The following is a 15,702-nucleotide window of genomic DNA, read 5'->3' as shown; positions in this document are numbered from 1 at the left end:
TTTTGTTTATTCCCTCTTTAAAAGGATATTGCGGAGTTAGAAAAGATATATATGTATAAAAAGGGGCAACTAAATTGAACAAAGGGTTTGGAACACCATATAAAGAAAGGTTGAAGGGGCTGGAGAATTTTCACTTCGAGAAGAACATCTGAGTGGGAACATGACAGAGGTTTATAAAATTATGCGTAATGTGGAAAGAAAAAGAGAGAAGAGAGAATGGAACACATTCTCTCTAAAACAATAGATTTCAAGGTCATCCAATAAAACTGGGTTCTGAACAGCAGGAACAAATGGTACTCCTTTTTTCACAGGACCACAATCAACTTTGATACTTCATTGCCATGCGTTCTGTTTACAGCATTAGCTTGGATGACTTTTAAAGAGCATCTCATCCCTTTTCAAGTCACCCAAGCGAATGCAGTAACCAGATCTATGAGTTAGGTGAATTCATGTAATTCACAGACTTGGATCCTAAAAATCCTTTTGGTGGCTCCAGGGTTCCCTTCTGAATCTTGTGCCGTGGGGCTGCAGTGGGAAGGAAGGGAAACTTTCCTCCTGTGAACTTTCTTAGGTTTTCCTCCACCAGTCTCCTTGTTGTGCCCCATCTGACATTGTCCAGGAGGGACCCCTTACTAGCCAGAGAGGATTTTTATGGGACACAATGGTTGCAGAGGAAAGGAGGAAATAAGAAAGTTTTCTTGCCTGAACTTCCTTAGGTTAATTTGTCTTAAGTTCCAAGAGAACTGTTCTTTCACTAGGCTGATAGCTAAGCAGAGCCTCCCTATTAAGAACAGCCTACCTCAGAGTAGGGACGCAGGTGGCGCTGTGGGTAAAAGCCTCAGTGCCTAGGGATTGCCGATCGAAAGGTCGGCGGTTTGAATCCCTGCGGCGGGGTGCGCTCCCATCGTTCGGTCCCAGCGCCTGCCAACCTAGCAGTTCGAAAGCACCCCTGGGTGCAAGTAGATAAATAGGGACCGCTTACTAGCGGGAAGGTAAACGGCGTTTCCGTGTGCGGCTCTGGCTCGCCAGAGCAGCGATGTCACGCTGGCCACGTGACCCGGAAGTGTCTCCGGACAGCGCTGGCCCCCGGCCTCTTGAGTGAGATGGGCGCACCAACCCCAGAGTCTGGCAAGACTGGCCCGTACGGGCAGGGGTACCTTTACCTTTACCTTTACCTCAGAGTAGCAAATGCTGGGAAGAGGGAAGAGTTGAAAGCACAGGAAGGGGGGGGGGTATTGCACTTACCAGTCCCTAAATTGGGGAGGTGGAAGTTTCCATGGCAGCTGCCTAGGAATGTGCTCTCCGCTTCCTTGAGCAGCAAGTTCTAGGGAACTGCTACAAAAGTTAGTTTGCTTTTGATGAAAGCAAACCCTGCATAGTTTGTATAAAGATAAAGGTAAAGGGACCCCTGACCGTTAGGTCCAGTCGCAGATGACTCTGGGGTTGTGGCACTCATCTCACTTTACTGGCGAAGGGAGCCGGCATACAGCTTCCGGGTCATGTGGCCAGTATGACTAAGCCACTTCTGGCGAACCAGAGCAGCGCACGGAAACGCTGTTTACCTTCCCGCCAGAGTGGTACCTATTTATCTACTTGCACTTGGATGTGCTTTTGAACTGCTAGGTTTACAGGAGCAGGGACCAAGCAACAGGAGCTCACCCCGTCGCAGGGATTTGAACCACCAACCTTCAGATCAACAAGCCCTAGGCTCTGTGGTTTAGACCACAGCGCCACCCGCGTCCCATACTTTGTAATATCAGCTTGTCTGGCAACATAAAGACAGATCACCATGGGAGCAGATTTCTGAGACTAACAGCACAGCTTCTATTTCTGCATCAGGGTCCCACTGAGGCAAAGGAACACCATACAGGTGCTTCACCTTATCCAGCTACTATCCTGGCTCAGTGGCTCAGTCACAGAGAATTTGCTCTGCATGTAGAAGGTCCCAGATTCCAACCCTCGCATCTCCATTAGAACTGCCTGGAACAGATTGAAATCCTGGCTGAAAAGCAGTGGCCAGTGGGACAATACTGATGAACTAATGGGCCACTTTCTCTGGTCCAAAGACATATCATGTGCATCTTTTCCTCAACATATTTTTAAACCAATAAATGACTTTCAGAGCAAAGGAGGAGTAGGGGAAGGGCTGAATGCCCCTTTTCCTCTTGGCCTGCTTTCCAGTCCCCTAGCTGTTTTCCCATCTGTGGTGGGAAACATACAGGTATGTGAATCTCCTATGAGAAATTCCAGAAGAGGAGTGGTCGTGTTAGTACACTGCAGCAATGAACAGGCTTGTGGCATTGTCAAGACTTAACTGTGGCACAAACGTTTATCCACCCAAGTTCACTCCATCAGATACCTATGAGAATGGCTGTGAAATAGTTTATCTTGAAGCATTAACAGAGTGCTCTTTTGCATTTCAAGGTTATGTAGGGATTTCTTCCCATTGTCAAAAAATGGGAAATTCATACACATTTAAAGCACTTTTATGTCACTGTTAACAACCATGACTTCCCCCAAAGAATCCTTGGAACTGTAGTTAGTTCAGGATGCTGAGAAGGAGAAGGCACAGCTCCTACCAGAGAAGAATGGCAGATTAAACTGATGGACTATGCGCAGAAATGGCAAAACTGACCGGAAGAATTAGGAATGAGGAAGACCAAAATTTCAATAAGGAATGGGGGAAATATATAATTTATTTTTTAAAATCATCATAAACAATTAAAATTATTAGTAGGATTGAAATGACCCTTGTAGTTAGTTAAAAGTTGAACTATGGTTTTATTGGAGATTTAATAGAATTGGATTAACAGAGAAGTTGCAGGAGAAAAAGTTAACATTAGGACCCACAAAAGGGGAGGAGGGAAGTCCAAAGGAATTTATGGAAATTGTTTTATTTGTTTGTAAATCTGAAAATCTAATTTTAAAAAAAAGGATGCTGAGGACACCCCCATATAGAACTACAATTCCCGGGACTTCCGGAGGCGGCGCGAACGGTAATGGCTGCCCTTTCCTAACCGGGAGAGGGAAGCTACGCTGGAAAAGGGTCGTCCGCTACGGCGAAGCGGAGACCCATTCTGGAAAACCGCAGGCAGCTGAAGCCTGCGGTCTCGGGACCCGGCGGGCGCCAGGAGCTACCCCCGAAACGTTGAGGGAACCCCGTAAGGGGCTCCGGATCGCAGAGGGGGTAGCGGCGCTGTGGGTCTATGCGCATTCAGCGGAGCGAAGCCGCGCTGCCGTTGCCGGTGAGCGCCGACCTTTCTTCCTTCAACACAAGATTCTAAAACGCAACAACCCGTGAGTAATTGAGGACTTTACTAAATTTCGGGACTAAAAATATTGAAAATAAGCTGAAAGCGGAGAGACGAGGAAAAGGAAGTCCGTCCTCCGCAGCCATTGACTTTTAAAGCAAAGAGCAGGAGGAGTGGAGGCATAGAGAGAACTTTTGACAGCTCAGATTGAGCACCCGCAGAAATTACTTTTCCCTTTAAAGACTGTAAGCAATTGATTTTTGGACTTTTATTAGGACTTATATACTCCTTTCTTTGTGGATTACAATTCTGTTTAAGAAGCCCAGGTGTCAGAACTGCCTGAGCAGCAGAACTGTCAGACTGCAAATTTGGATACATTCTATTTAAACTTTGAGACAGTCTGAGGGAGCTCAGAATGGTTACGTTCTTGCATTTTGGAACTCCAGTAAGCACAACTTGAAATATTGTGGCAAACCTAAAACCAACTCTGCTAAAACTACTCTTGTGAAGATCCCTAAGTATTGGTTCAGATTTCGTATGTGGAATGGACTCTTCTTCCTAGGACATTTTATGCTCCCCCTAGAGGATTGAGGATTTACAACAAAAACATTGTTTTACTTTCTATTTCCCGGCCCTCTGTTTGATTGCTACCATCTGGGCCGTAGCTTTCCCATGGGAACAACTCAGCTTGACCTTGACTGCTAGATAACTTTGGAATGAGTGGCGCAAAAAGAAAGGGATTAAGAACCAGACAAACAACTCTGACAACCGTAACTGCAGCCTCACAAGCACGCAGATCATCTGTGCCCACTTTGCCCTCGGAGGAAAAAGCTACCTCCCTGTCACAGGCAGGGGAGGAAGAAACTGAGGATTTACAACTAGAGGAGATGGCCTCAGGAGGATCTGGTTCTGTATTAGAGAGAATTCTTGAGAAATTGGAGTCTTTGGAGAGGAAAGTTGACCAACAAACTGCGAAAATTGACCTTAATACAGAAACTTTAAACAAACTATCTGGGCAAGTTGCACAGAATGCACAAGCAATCGGACAATTGAAGGAGGCTGCAGGTGAAAATCAGAAACTGGCCGAAGAGACCAGCCAAAGAGTGGGAGAGTTGGAAAAAGAAGTAAGGCCGCTCAGTAAGCAGGTTGGGGAACACCAGATCTATCTCTCCATGTTGGAACTTCGGAACAGGGAGATTAATTTAAGGATAAGATCGATACCAGAAGTGGAAGAAGGTAATCTAGCTGAGTTTCTGACCAAAGAATTCTCCAAGTTCTGGGGTCTAGAGGAGGAAGACTTTAAAATTGTGTCAGCCTTCAGACTTGGAAGACTTACAAAGAGAGAAAGGCCCAGAGACTGTTTGATTACGTTGAGATCAAAGGAGGAAAGGGACAAGATTTTGGGCCTGCACTACGGAAGCTCCTTGAACATTTCGGACAAAAGAATTGAGATTTTTAAGGACATTCCTAAACAGCTGTTGGATCTTAGATCTGAATATTTGGACTTAGTAAAACTGCTGAGAAGCAACTCAATCATCTTTAGGTGGGATTTTCCCCAAGGACTATCTTTTACCTTTAGAGGGAAGAAGATTAAAATTAGAACTTTGGAAGATAGGGACAAGTTTTTGACTGCCTACGGAGAGGACCTTCATAAAGGACTTGAACTACCCTCAGGGCCTGAACCACCACAGGTGCCTGTACCTCAGAACCCTGAAGACTCACAGAACAAAATACCATCCCAAGGAAACTAAACAGATTTATCCAGGATGTCTCTGCAACTTTTAAGTTGGAATATAAATGGCTGCAACAGTCCGGAAAAAAGGAAGAAAATCTTTCACATATTAAAAAAGGAGCAACTAGACATTACTTGTTTACAAGAAACACATGTGACTAGGCTCCACAGAAAAATATTGGTAAATAAAAGGTTAGGCCAAGAATTTATATCTTCGGACTTAGTTAAGAAGAGAGGAGTGGTGATATATGCAAAGGAGAGCCTCTCACCAAAATTTCTATTTAAAGATGAACATGGAAGAATTTTGGCAATTGAAATACAGCACCAAGGAGAGAAAATTTTGATATTAGGAATCTACGCTCCAAATGAAGGGAAATCAGAATTCTACAAGAAGTTGCATGAGATTATGCTGGATTATCTGGACTATGATAACATCATTATGATGGGAGATATGAATGGGATCGTTTCTACAAACATGGATAGGTCACAAAGCCAAAAGGTTACTAAAGAAGGCAGACTACCAAAGACCTTTTTTGAAATGACAGACAACATGGACTGGATTGATATATGGAGGACAAAGAACCCCTTAGGGAAAGAAGGAACATTTTTCTCTGAAGCCCAACTGACTTGGACAAGAATTGACCAAATATGGATTTCTAGAGGTCTGGCTCCTAAGGTGAAGAAAGTGGAAATCTGCCCAAAGACCTGCTCCGATCATAACGCGTTGAAAATGGACATGACATTATTACCAACCGGCTCCTTTAGATGGAAGATGAATGACAACTTGTTTAGAGATCAGGAGATTATCAAGAAGGCCAAAAAAACAATAAAGGACTATTTTGAGATAAATTTAAACACTGCTGTGGAAAAAAGAACAATCTGGGACGCAAGCAAAGCTGTGATGAGAGGGTTCTTGATACAACAGAACGCCATAAAGAAAAGACTACAAAATGAGAAAAAGGACAAGATTTTGGGGAAAATTAAAGAGTTAGAGAAGAAACTAAGAGTAAACCCGAAGTCACAGCCGATTTTGAGAGAAATTAAACTTCATCAGGCACAATATTCCAAACTGATAAACCAGGAAATAGAATGGAAGATTAAATCAATGAAACAAAAAACATTTGAATCGGCTAATAAATGTGGGAAACTGCTGGCTTGGCAGTTGAAGAAGAGACAAAAGCTGAACATAGTAACAAATTTGGAAATAGAAGGAAGGAATATTCAGAACCCGGCGGAAATTAGAAAATGTTTCCAGAAATATTTTAAGAAATTATACACTCAAGGGCCACAAAAGGAGGAAGAGATTGCAAAATTTTTGGAGAAAAATGGACTTAAAAAACTATCACAAGAAAATAGATCACTCCTGAATAGTAAAATAACACGACTAGAGATAGAACAGGCCATTCAGAATATGAAGTTGGGCAAGTCTCCAGGGCCAGATGGCTTGACCTCCAAGTACTATAAGACATTAAGTGACTATTTGATTCAACCACTGATGGAGGTCAGCAATGAAATTATGGAGGGAAAGAAGGCGCCTGAATCGTGGAAGGAAGCTTTTATCACATTGATACCAAAGTCAGAAACTGAAAAGACACAACTTAAGAACTACCGTCCCATTTCCCTTTTAAATGTGGATTACAAAATATTTGCTGACGTTTTGGCAGGAAGACTCAAAAGAGTTTTAAATGAGATAATTCATAAAGATCAGGCAGGCTTTCTCCCAGGAAGACATTTATTTGCTAATACAAGGAACATTATTGACATTTTGGAACTTTTGCAAACAAATATTAACACTAAAGCAGTTCTAATTTTTATAGACGCGGAGAAGGCCTTCGATAATATTTCTTGGAAATTTATGAAGGGGAATTTAAAAGAAATGGGAGTGGGGCGGGGTTTTGAAAATGGGATTGACGCGATTTATTCAGAACAAAAGGCAAAACTGATAGTCAACAATGTGGTTACAGAAGAGTTTAAGATTGAAAAAGGGACACGACAAGGCTGCCCGATTTCCCCCTTGCTGTTTATTTCTGTCCTGGAGGTGCTCTTGAACTTGATTAGAGGGGACCGGTTGGTGCAAGGGATTCAGATCGGAGCGAAACAATATAAACTTAAAGCTTTTGCAGATGACCTTGTTTTGACATTGCAAGAGCCAGAATCTAGTACAAAAAGAGTGTTACAATTGATTCAGGACTTTGGTCGGGTAGCGGGCTTTAAACTAAACAAACAGAAAACTAAGGTGTTGGGAAAAAACTTGACAGATGCAGAGTCAGAACGGTTTCAGAGAGAAACAGAACTAACTGTGGTTAAAAAAGTAAAGTACCTAGGGGTAAACATAACAGCAAAAAATCTGAGTCTATTTAAGGATAATTATGAAAAATGTTGGTCTGAAATTAAGAGAGACTTGGACAGTTGGTCAAAATTGAAGCTTTCTTTGTTAGGCCGAATTGCTGCTATTAAGATGAATGTATTGCCTAAGATGTTGTTTTTGTTTCAAACATTGCAAATTGTGGATAAGACGGAGTGCTTCAGGAAGTGGCAGAGAGATATTTCTAAATTTGTCTGGCAGGGCAAAAAGCCCAGAATTAAGTTTAAGATATTAACTGATGCGAAAGAAAGAGGGGGCTTTGCCCTGCCAGACTTAAGGTTGTACTACGAAGCCGCAGCTTTCTGCTGGCTAAAAGACTGGCTACTTCTAGAGGACACTGACGTGTTAGATTTAGAAGGTTTTAACAATGCATTTGGCTGGCATGCATACTTATGGTATGACAAAGTTAAGATCAATAAGGCCTTTAAGAACCATATTGTCAGGAAAGCAGTGTTTAATGTCTGGACAAAATACAAAGACCTATTGGAAAATAAAACTCCAAGATGGCTATCACCTCTGGAGGCTAAGGCCCGAAAAAGACCCAATATGGAGGCCAAATGGCCGAAATATTGGGAAATAATAGAGAAAGAGGGCAACAATTGGAAATTGCAGAGTTTGGAAAAAATGAAAGATAAAGTGCGAGACTGGTTACATTACGCTCAGATTCAAGAAATTTTTAAAAAGGATAAAAAGTTAGGATTCCAGGTGGAGAAATCGAAGTTGGAAACAGAATTGTTAGAACCTAAGACTAAAGTACTCTCAAGAATGTATAACTTGCTGTTGAAATGGAATACACAAGATGAAATGGTTAAGTCGGCCATGATAAAGTGGGCACAGGATATTGGGCATAATATTATGTTTGAGGATTGGGAAAGGTTGTGGACCACGGGGATGAACTTCACGGCATGTAATGCTCTGAAGGAAAATGTAACGAAAATGATATATAGGTGGTACATGACCCCAGTTAAACTAGCCAAAATATGCCATGTGCCAGACAACAAATGTTGGAAATGTAAGGAAAATGAAGGAACATTCTTTCACCTCTGGTGGACTTGTCCCAGGGTGAAGGTCTTCTGGGAAATGATATATAATGAGCTGAAAAAGGTATTTAAGTATACCTTCCTTAAGAAACCAGAGGCCTTCCTCCTGGGCATTGTCGGCCAGATGGTGCCAAAGAAGGACCGAACATTCTTTTTGTACGCAACAGCAGCAGCAAGGATACTTATCGCCAAGAAGTGGAAAACTCAAGATCTACCCACTCTGGAAGAATGGCAGATGCAGCTGATGGACTATATGCAACTGGCTGAGATGACTGGCAGAATTCGAGACCTGGGAGAAGAGAGGGTTGAAGAAGATTGGAGGAAATTTAAGACTTATTTACAAAAATATTGTGACTTGGTGGAAAGTTAAGTAGGATGTTTGATCATAAATAATTGGCCACCACAAAATCGGATTGAAATGGGATGTAAAGTGAGATTAAGAGAAATTAATTTACAGAGGATTATATTTAAATAAGTGGTTATAAAATTTGCAAATTAGATGATAAATTGCTGGGAAAAATTTATGATGATGAAAATGGCAGCGGGAGATGTGAGGAAGTCCAAAGAAGTTATGAAACTCTGTTGAGATAAAAGAAAGGTTGTTTATCTTTGTACTTTATTTTGTAAAAACCCCTAATAAAAATTTATTAAAAAAAAAATAGAACTACAATTCCCAGCACCTTCAACAAACTACAGTTCATGGGCTTGTATTCAAGTAAGATTTACTCAGAGCTGACCCACTGAAATTAAGGCCCATTAATTTCTGAGTAAAATTTATTCCACTTCAGGCTTCTTTGGGGGAAGCCATGCCTGTTGAAGTGGTATGAGAGTGTTTTAAATTATACTGTGGATGTAGCCTAGAGTGGGATGCTTGGCGTAGATAGCTCTGCCTGCTCCTCTCCCTGCCCTCAGCATCTGCCTCCTGAGGTAGCAGTCTCCCTCCACTTAATGGTAGGGCCGGCCCCAGTTGCTGTGACAGCTGGTGTCCTTGCACAAGGCCTGGCTAAAAGTGCACATCTTCATTATACTTCCTTGCATATTAAACCACAGCATAACCATCTAAACTCTGACCTCCCCCTCCCCCCCCCCAAAATGAATAACATTCTTATAGAGTGTCACACACAGTGAGTTGTTGTGATGAAATATGCATTACTTTATTAAACTTGCTGGGGATAATTGGGATGGTATGTAGGGAGTGTGAAATCCGTCACATCCTTGACTATTAATATCTGTGCATTATAGAACTTGAATTTTATGTGTGGTCTGACAGATTACTAATGTTCATTGTCAATCAGAAATTGGAAATCATTTTGAAAATGAATGCATGGTGGAGGTGGGGTTTTCCTTCTCTCTCTCTCTCTTTTAGCGTATTGTAATAAGAACTGTATCCGTCTTCAAAGGTTTTGGTTCCCCTTAGGGCATAATAGGGCAATAGCATAAAAATGTGCAGGAATAAAGCTTAGTGATTTAATGTGGGATCGTATGTGCATTAAAAAAGACCTTAGCCACTACAGACTTGTAGGGCTGGAGCAATATGATCTCCCACATGGAAAACTATGTAGGATACCCTCATTGCCCCCACTGGGAGACTGTGTTCTGAAACAATCTACACCACTGTTATGAGTGCATTATAAATATTGTTAAATAGCTTGTAACTGTGTCTCACAGGACTACCACCCAAGGAGACAGCTCCATTGTGTATAGACGGAAAGTAATTGCCTACCAAGGAAAACAAGCCTCTGCTATGTGAACAATAGGATATCAAGAACAACTGAAACAGAGGAGAAAATGCACATTCTTGCTGGGGAGAGCCACTGATGCTACAACTACAAGGAATTAAAAGCAGGTCCTTGCTGTGGATAAGGTCACACCCTAAACGTGGGGCATTTGCAGAGTTTTGTACCCTTCTATCCAGCACTGTCGTGGGAGGTGCAAGTGTCCTTAGCGGCTAGGACTACCTTTTACCAAATTTGGTTGGTTACAGCTCAGGACCGCAATGCCTCAAGAACCACCTCTCTCCATATGAACCGCCCCAGAACATGCAACCATCATCTGAGGCCCTTCTTTGTGTGCCTCCTTCATAAGAGGGTGGCAACATGAGAACGGGCCTTTTCTGAGGTGGCTCCCCATTTGTGAGATGCTCTCCTCAGAGAGCTTTGGCTGCCCCTTTCATTATATACCTTTAGGCGCCAGGCAAAAACATTCCTCTTCAACCAGGCTGATTAACATCCGATGCCCCTTTAAATATGTTGTGGGAGGAGGGCTCATTGGTTAGTTGTTCTTATTTTTGCTATGCATTTTGTGGTTTTTATATTGTAAGTTTATGAGTGAACCGCTCTGAGATGAAGGACGGTATAATACTAATACTAATACTAATACTATTCCCAGATCAGGAAAACTTGGTCATCATTGTCCATGCATTAGTGACCTCAAGGCTGGACTACTGCAGTGTGTTGTACGTGGGGACACCCTTGAGGTTGGCCTAGAGACTACAACTGGTGCAGAATGTGGTGGCTAAGTTGCTTGTGGGAGCAAACTACCAAGAGCAGATAGCAACTTGCTTGCAGAATGTGCATTGGCTGCCAATCTGCTACCAGGCCAAGTTCAAGGTGTTGAGGCTAAAATGTATGGCCCTATGCATCTCGGGACCAGGGGGCTTGAGAAGCTGCCTTACTGCTTACATGCCCAGAAGGCCACTGAGGTCTGTGGAGGAGCTTCTCCTGCAAGTTCTTACATGAAATCAAGAAGATCTCAGGAGTCAGTATGAGACTTGGGTGGTGGACAACTAGATGTCTCTGCTTGCATAGCAGACAAATATACACCTTAGCTGCTAACCCGCTAATCATTACCATGCTAATTTTGCACTTAAGAAATTAACCCTGGGAGCGCCCACACAAAGCAGATATGTAAAAGGACAGCAACCTTCTTCAAAGGTCCCACCCTGCATTACAACCTGCATTTCTTTCCTTCTGCCCAACACCCTTTTTTTCTTGGCTCTTTATTTTCTCTCATCAAGATAGCTGCTCAGCCAACCAATTTGTATTCCAGTTACACAGGTGCGCTTCTGTGCACTAGCTGCACTGAGTGCTTCTTATAAGAACATGAGAATCAGACTATGTACTTATAAGAACATGAGAATCAGCTATCTGGTCCAGCACTTTTATTCTAGTCGCCTTTCCCCCCAAGGCACAGCAGGGCCTCTGAGCACAGCTGCCCATCTTTAGCATGCAGCTTCCACAAGCGTTTCGAATGCATTACCACCTGAGTCTGTTGGGCTTGCAGGATTGCAGACAGGGCGGGTTGGGGTGGAAAGACCTGTCGATTTTAATTCTTTCCACTTCTCATTTTTCCAGTCTTAAATTCAGCTCTCAACATTTTGCAGCAAAATCCTCATGGAAATTCATCAGCATTTTAGTGCGGATTTCTCTTAATAAACACATTTTTGTATCCAAGTTTGCCTCATGCACACATTTTTTGCAAAGTAATTTCCCCTAATCTAATGCATTTTTGTATATTGTTTTCAATAATATCTTCATTTTTAATGCACACTTTCCCCTAGTCAAGCATTTCTGTAAGCATCGGTTGGTTGGAGAACTTCACTATGCAGTTCAGGTAAGTGTGAATTTTGAAGGATAGCTGTGTTTCAGTTTACCCTTTTTTTGAATATATCAGTTTGATTAGATTCTGCTTTAAATGTGTACAGAATTGGATTTTTCCTCCATATGCAAGGGGGAAAAACCCATTTGATTTCTTTGGCTTTATCTTACGGCTTAGGGCTTCTAGTTGCATTTATGTATTTGATTTTGGCATTTTTGAGCCAGGTGTTTTCTTTCATTGGGATTGCAGAACTCAGCAAAGAAGATGAGGGTCAAAATTAGAATCAGCTGGCTCCCCTTCCAGTTGGTCTGTTTTCTGCATTGCCAGCCACAATGGGAATCAGCCTTCACTGCAAAGGATGCCCTTCCCTTCCCAGGAACAATATACATTCAGAATGCACGGGTGGTGGCACTACCAGTCTCCCTTGAAAATATCCATTGTGCACCTGTTGATCCTACTGATTCTTATACTCACTTTAACTCTAGTATTAGAGCTTTAACTCTAGACTCCCCCTCCACTTAGAAGCAGCTTTATAATGTGAGTCTCAAGGATCTCCTTTATCAGGCCAGACTTGAACAGTCGGCACTGCACTGTTCTCCACCGGTGGTCTTTGCACTAGTCTGTGCCACCTGTTTCCTGTTGTGAGGTGGATTCTGGATGCCTTACCAGACGCAGCTCAAACTGTGCAGACTTCTTACAGTGATGCCGGTATCAGAGCTTGTAGCTTGGGCTGAAGCCATCTGCTTCAGGAGGCAGCTCTGCGCTGCGCTCCCCAACAAGGCAGCACGCTGGGGGCTCTGATCATTCAGCACACACTGAACAGCATTGCAACTGACGTGCCATCTGCTGACTGTGGCAGGGCTGGGAAAGGAGCAAAGAATCAAGGTCTGTATAGATCAGGAGCACCACCAATCTATAAGGCTCACTTTCCAGTGTCACAACAAAAATATCCCTGTTGGTGAAAAATTACTATTATTATCTTCTCTCAGTCCTCGAGACAATGTAGGCCACACATCTAAAACAGACAAAAAGAGGAAGGAGGGATTTGAATTAGTGGTGCGCCAAATATTCATAAGGTTTGCTTTTGAGTGCAAAAGCTGCTGTTGGGAATAACTGAAAGGGTCCAGACAGACACCCCCATGCCTCACATTCCATCTTTCTCGCCTACATTTTTTAAGGGTATCTTTCTCTCCTCCCTCTGCATCTCTGTCCCCCCCCCCCCATTTGCACAGGGACGTGGGTGGCACTGTGGTCTAAACAACTGAGCCTCTTGGACTTACTGATCAGAAGGTTGGCAGTTCAAATCCGTGCGATGGGGTGAGTTCCCATTACTCTGTCCCAGCTCCTGCCAACCTAGCAGTTAGAAAGCATACCAGTGCAAGTAAATAGGTGGGAAGGTAAACTGGGTTTCCGTGAGCTCTGGCTTCCGTAATGGTGTTCCGTTGTGCCAGAAGCAATTTAGTCATGCTGGCCACATGACCCGGAAAGCTGTCTGTGGACAAACGCTGGCTCCCTTGGCCTGAAGTGAGATGAGCGCTGCAACCCCCCAGTTGCCTTTGACTAGAATTGACCATCATGGGGTCATTTACTTTTATCTTTTACACTGGATCAGATTTTGGGGTTGTGAAGGAGCAAGGAGATACAAGGGTGAGGGAAAATATATCCAGCCAACAGTGTCTAGTCTGCTGACAGGTGGATATTGTTGGATTTCATCCCAATTAATTTTGCAGCGGTTCAACTGTCAAGCCTTACCCCCCAAAGAATCCTGGAAACTAATGAGATCACTGGAAATCATGCTAGCAATTTGATTCCAGCTCAGCAACATCCAAGGTACAAGAAAAGCCAGTGAAATGTAGTTTCCAGGGTGCATGACATCTTTATTCAGGGTTCTGGAAAAGCTACATTTCCTAGGGTCTCTGGTATCACTGCAGTGTGCAAGGTACCTGTCATAGACTGGCTGAATGCACAGGAGTGGTGAGAGACACCAGCTGGGGAACCCCCCAAGGGAACCCCCAGGGAAAGAAGGCTCAGAGCCAGGGAATTGGTGGTAGGATGACGATGAGTGGTCAGAGGCGAAGAGGGGGCAGACTGGGAGGAGGTGGTGTTGGAAGCTGAAGACACAACAGGGTTTAGTGAGCAAGAAGAGGATGTGGCAGAGAGCAGTCCAAACTCAGTGACAGGAGAGGAGGGAGGGTGACAGTGATGAGACAGGCTGCTAAAAAATCCAGTCTCTTCCTGCTGCTTTGACCAGCTCCCCTCTCTCCCTGAACATGCAGAGAAATAATGAGGGCAGAGCAAAGAGAGACAAGATGACTGAGCCTTAGTCTGTTGGGGAAGGAACCAGGGTGGAGCTTTAAAGATTGGTGGGAAGGTGGGGACTTTCAGCAACTGCTTCATCAGAGCAAGACTGCCTGGGAAGTGTTGCTGTGACCACCAGAAATAAGCAGTTTTATTTCTTTGAATAAAGAATTAACTTCACTAGAATTGAGCACTTTATTGTTTTATTGCTAACATAAGCCTGACTCCAGTTCCTGACAGTGCCAAAGGTGAAAGCACAGCTTAGATTGCAATCCAATCCAGAGAAGAACTTTTACAGACAATGGTAGCCATATTGGAATGTATTATGTGCAGGACAGGTTTGCATTACAAAGCAATTATGTATTTCAGAACCACTGTTCTTGCAAGAAGTCAAGACAAAAAGTGGCTTCTTCAACCACATTCTACACTTCATATTTGGAATACTCATTTTTTAGTATCAATATTAATATTGATATTGGTACAGTGTTCTATAAAAGCTAAACAGCTTTTAACTGGAAATAATTAAAAACAATCTTTATTTTGAGCTGCCTGCCTTCCATGATGCAACGTAAACAGCACCGCAGCATTAAGCTAGTTACTAAGAACTGAAAAACAAAAATGGCTCTCTCCTTTTCAGCATGGCTACATCCCTGCGCCACACACTTCAGGTTCTGATCTCGCTAGTTAATTGTGACTAAAACCCATTCAAACTGTCAGAACAAGTTTGTCATGACTAACTCCCACTGCTTTCTGTGGAACCGAACTTAGTCACAACTCGCTTTAACTGGGTCAGGACTCTATGACATACAGATGGGATACAGCACTATAGATGGTGGACTGGTTTTTGCATGTATGTAGTGCTAAAAACAAAAATCCAGGGTTTTTTTGGGGGGGTTCAGCTGGAAAGCTCCCCCTCTCACTGAGAGGTAATAAGCAATGAGAATATGAGGAGCGAACAGTGTAGGGTAGGGTGATGAAGCAGGCCCATTCTTCTTAGGCTATTTCCAAAGCAAACACTCTGTGTACTGAAGAAGCATTAACCAGAGGCAGAAAAATACAGATGAAACACAGATGATGCTGTAAAATGCATTTGCAAAAGTTACAGAAACAGATGCACAGCATTCTCCCAAGACAGCAAGGTGAGAACCTGTGAGACAAATCTAGCTCTTCTCAGTCTTAATATTCCACTGCTGCCCTTTGCTGGGAAAAACATGGGGAGAGCTAAAGGGCTAACACCCAATGTGCTCTCGCTCAGCAGAGAGCGAGATATTCCAGTACTCTGATGTCACTTCATGGAGAAACATGAGGAATTCAGCTTGATTTATATATTCATTTGACAACAGTTGCTGATTCCAGCACTTCGGAATGGTACACTACTATTATTGGCCAATTATTATCAGTCTTTCACTGGAAGACGTA

The sequence above is a fragment of the Podarcis gaigeae genome, assembly GCF_964106915.1.
Source record: "Podarcis gaigeae genome assembly, chromosome: 3".
NCBI classification, from domain to species: Eukaryota; Metazoa; Chordata; class Lepidosauria; order Squamata; family Lacertidae; genus Podarcis; species Podarcis gaigeae.
The sequence above is the reverse complement of the archived record's forward strand: the minus strand, read 5'-3'. Positions refer to the sequence as shown.